Source organism: Suricata suricatta, chromosome 9 (genome assembly GCF_006229205.1).
Source record: "Suricata suricatta isolate VVHF042 chromosome 9, meerkat_22Aug2017_6uvM2_HiC, whole genome shotgun sequence".
Classification (NCBI taxonomy): domain Eukaryota; kingdom Metazoa; phylum Chordata; class Mammalia; order Carnivora; family Herpestidae; genus Suricata; species Suricata suricatta.
Window position 1 is genome coordinate 130,837,949 of NC_043708.1, and position 3,670 is coordinate 130,841,618.

Below are 3,670 nucleotides of genomic sequence, written 5' to 3' on the forward strand. Positions count from 1 at the left end.
ACCTACCAGGCAATGGAAATATCCCCATTTCCCAGATGGCAAAGTTGAGACTGGAAGAAGATAGGTCAATTCCTAGGATCAGCTGAGCCATGATGCTTGTTTGTGTGACTTTTTGTTTGTTTGATTGCTTTAATTCATAGATAATAATACAATCCCATGTTTCAAAAAATCCCGAGGTATACAATAAAGTCTCCTGTACCCCCGACCCCCAAATATCCAGCTCTCACCCTCTTTTATCTTCTTTGTCACACACACAGGTAACTGCCACCTTCTGTTCCTTGTTTTTTACTTTTATCATTTCTTTATGCATGTAACAGTAGGTAAGAATATATATTCTGGGGTGTTTGGATGGCTCAGTCATTTGGGCGCCTGACTCTTGACTTTAGCTCAGGTCCTGATCTCATGGTTGGTGGCTTCAAGCCCCACGTGGGACTCTGTGTTGATCCTGCAGAGCCTGCTTGGGATTCTCTCTTTCCCTCTCTTTCTGCCCCTCCCCAGCTCATGCTCTCTATCTCTCTAAAAAAAAAAAAAAAAAAAAAAAAAAAAAAACTTAAAAAAAAAGAATATATATTCTTATTTTTCCTCCATTTTTGCACAAAACATGGCGTACTGTGCCTCCAGCCCTGTGTCTTGCTTTTTTCACAGAGCAATATATCTTGTAAATCTTTTTATCCACCACACTAAGCGCTTCCTCATTCTTTTCCTCTTACAGAGCACAGCATTCCATTGTATGGACATACCATAAAGTGAATTAACCAGCCCTCCACGGTTGGATATTGGGTCGTTTCCAACTTTTGCTATATTAGCAATGTTGCAACGAATAACTTCGTGCCTACGTCATTCTGCGCATGCCAGCACCAGGAGTCCACATCTTTCTAGCTCTAGATGGTTCGTGTTCCCGCCACTCCAAAGCTGACACAGGACGGATGACTGTATGTATGCCAGCTCTGAGAGATAAATCCTCCTATCTCTGCCCTCCTCCCTCCCTCCACCCCCAATCTTTCCTATTTCCTTTTCTAGTTATGCAGCCTATTCATATTTGAAAGGGCTACCTAGGCTCTGGGCAGAGAGTACTTGCCGTTTTATCTCTTTCTGCGGTTGCTTCACGTCATTCTTTAAATACCAAGTGTGACTGTATCTGGGCTGTACCGAAGATAAAATCTGCAGATGTTGTCCTGCACAAACATGGAATTTCTGCTACCAGTTAGATCACACTGTTTCATGCAAGTGCCAGGAAAGTTCAAATCCCGCATATCGTAGCCTGTACCAGGCTTGGCTCCCAGCTTCGCCTGGAAGGAAGATCAGCTAGAGCAGTGCTGGGGCTGGACCAAGATCAATCTCCATTTCCGGCTGCTGCCCTAAAGGGACAGCAAATGAACCAAGACGACATCGGCGGGGGGGGGGGGGCAGGAAAGTCTACCTTCTGGGGAGAATGAAAAGCATCAAAGCATCACCCAGGCTTTCACCCTTGTCTTCTGTGGTCCTGTGTCATCTCTATACCTAGATTTTTTAGACTGGCCTTTCAAGGTATTATTTGGCCTCTCAAAACTAGATTTGGCAACCAGAGGGTACTCAAAACACAAGTGAAGGTCGGTTGTTTTTTAGGCATGTGATCTCAGCTCCCATCTGCATGGCTGACCGTGGCAGGCTCACTGTTCTGGACGAGGTTCCGGCCACGTTGTCAGTCCTGAGGGTTAACTGCACACCCGTCACCAGGTTGACGAAGGACAGAAGACCCAGGTGCTCCGGTCTGCGTGGAGATTCGGACCCTTGCCAGATACTTTCAGTGCAGAAAAAGATCAATTCAGAGTGACACAAGCTATGATGTGGGTAGAGCGGTATGCCCGGGGTCTCACCCAGCTCAGAGACGGGGTACTTCACCCTGAGTGGAGAGAGCAAGACGTGGGGGAGGCAGTTCACCAGGCTTTGGGGGGGAATAATGCTGAAGGAAGCCCTGAGAAGCAGCAGGCAGAGCTCAGGCAAAGAAGGCAGAAATCAGCTCCAACAAGGGCCCAGAGAGGGACGTGGGATGGGGTGGGGGAGCGCTCTGCCCAAAATGTAACTCTTTTTCTAATGCCTGAGAAATTGATCAGCAATCTAGCAGTACCTCATGAGGAGCAAGCTTTAAAGGCAAAAACAGAGGGATAATTTCAATTCCATTTTTCAGTCCTTAAATATCGACCATTCTGGCTGTCTTATCTGAATTAGGTTTGCCTTCAATGTGGAGCTATGCGAGCCCCTTTGTCAGCCCCGGGAACATTTCAGGGGGACAGAGCTCCAGGCAAGCCCTTCTCCACCATCTTGACCCATGTGTCTCTTATCTCTGACCCACAATAGTTTTCTGTTCGTGGCAAGAAGGGCCTGAGTTTGCCTTGTTGAAACCACCACCAATAGTCTGAAGTCAGACAATTCCTGTATCGGGGCACCTAGGGGGCTCAGTCGGTTTAGCGTCCGACTTCAGCTCAGGTCATGATCCCACGGTTCGTGGGTTCGAGCCCCAGGTTGAGCTCTGCGCAGACAACTCAGAGCCTGAAGCCTGCTTCGGATTCTGTGTCTCCCTCTCTCTCTGCCCCTCCCCTGCTCGCTCGCTCTCTCTCTCTCTCTCTCTCTCTCTCTCTCTCTCTCTCTCTCAAAAATAAATAAATAAATAGCCATTAAAAAAATTCCTTGTATATTTCCTTCTAGGTGTGAACTATGAGAGCTTTCTGGAAATCCATGTGACAGCCCTTTGCCCTAAGAATGGAAAAGTGGGAGACTTGCAAAGCCTGAATCACTCTGTAAATGTCGCATACGAGTGGTATCATCAGAATAATGATCACCGTCTCCGGATGTGGTTGAGAAGTGACTGTATCAGAGTTTCTCTTCTAAAGGAGGTCTTACGGCTGGCCTTCTGATGATAACACCACCAGTCATGGGAGTTAACACTTCTAGAAGGCTTACCATGTTCCTGATACGGTTCTAGGTTCCTTAGAACCTACTCGTTAAAGGTTTCCCTCCTGAAGTCCTCTGACTTCCTTCCTAAAGCTTGATATGACACCTAGCTAAGATTCAAGTGTTTTGGGTTCAAATCCTGACTCTTCCACTTACTATTGTTGTCACATCTCTGAACCCCAATTTCGTCATCTATAAAGTGAGCATACTTTCTTCCCAGAAGTAAATGAAACAATATAGATCAAAAAGCACCCCATACTTAACAAGCTTTCAATGACTGTTCCTGACCTTCCCCTAAGCAGTTGATATTTCTATTTTAAAATGTTTCCACTTTCAAATAATTCAAGGCATAAGACCAAATAAAGTGTTTTAAATATATAAAATAATTGTATTACCTGATTCCTTCAGATAACAGTAGGGAAATCCTTATTTTTGTATTTTCTCTTCTGGGGTCTTAATTCCTTTCTTCTCTCTTTCTTTTTTTTTAAACTTTTACTTTATTTTGAGAGAGAGAGGGAGAGAGAGCATGAGTAGGGGATAGGCGGGGGGCAGGGTACATAAGGTCGAAGTGAGTTCTGCGCCGACAGCAAAGAGCCCAATGCTGGGCTCAAACTCATGAACTGAGAGATCGTGAACAGAGCTGAAATCAGACTTTCAACTGACTGAGCCAACCAGGCACCCCCTGGGGTCTTCATTTCTTAATCAAGGCTATGACTATAAGGAAAGAATATGAGTCAAG

The 3,670-nt window shown here is 45.5% G+C and overlaps 1 long non-coding RNA gene across 1 annotated transcript; it reads left to right on the plus strand.

The window, feature by feature from the left end:
• The first annotated feature begins 832 nt into the window (after positions 1 to 832).
• On the plus strand, positions 833 to 3,314 carry LOC115300740. Its single transcript, XR_003912811.1, has 2 exons — positions 833 to 932; positions 2,686 to 3,314. It is a non-coding gene; the product is annotated as an uncharacterized LOC115300740 (long non-coding RNA).
• The last annotated feature ends 356 nt before the right edge of the window (positions 3,315 to 3,670 follow it).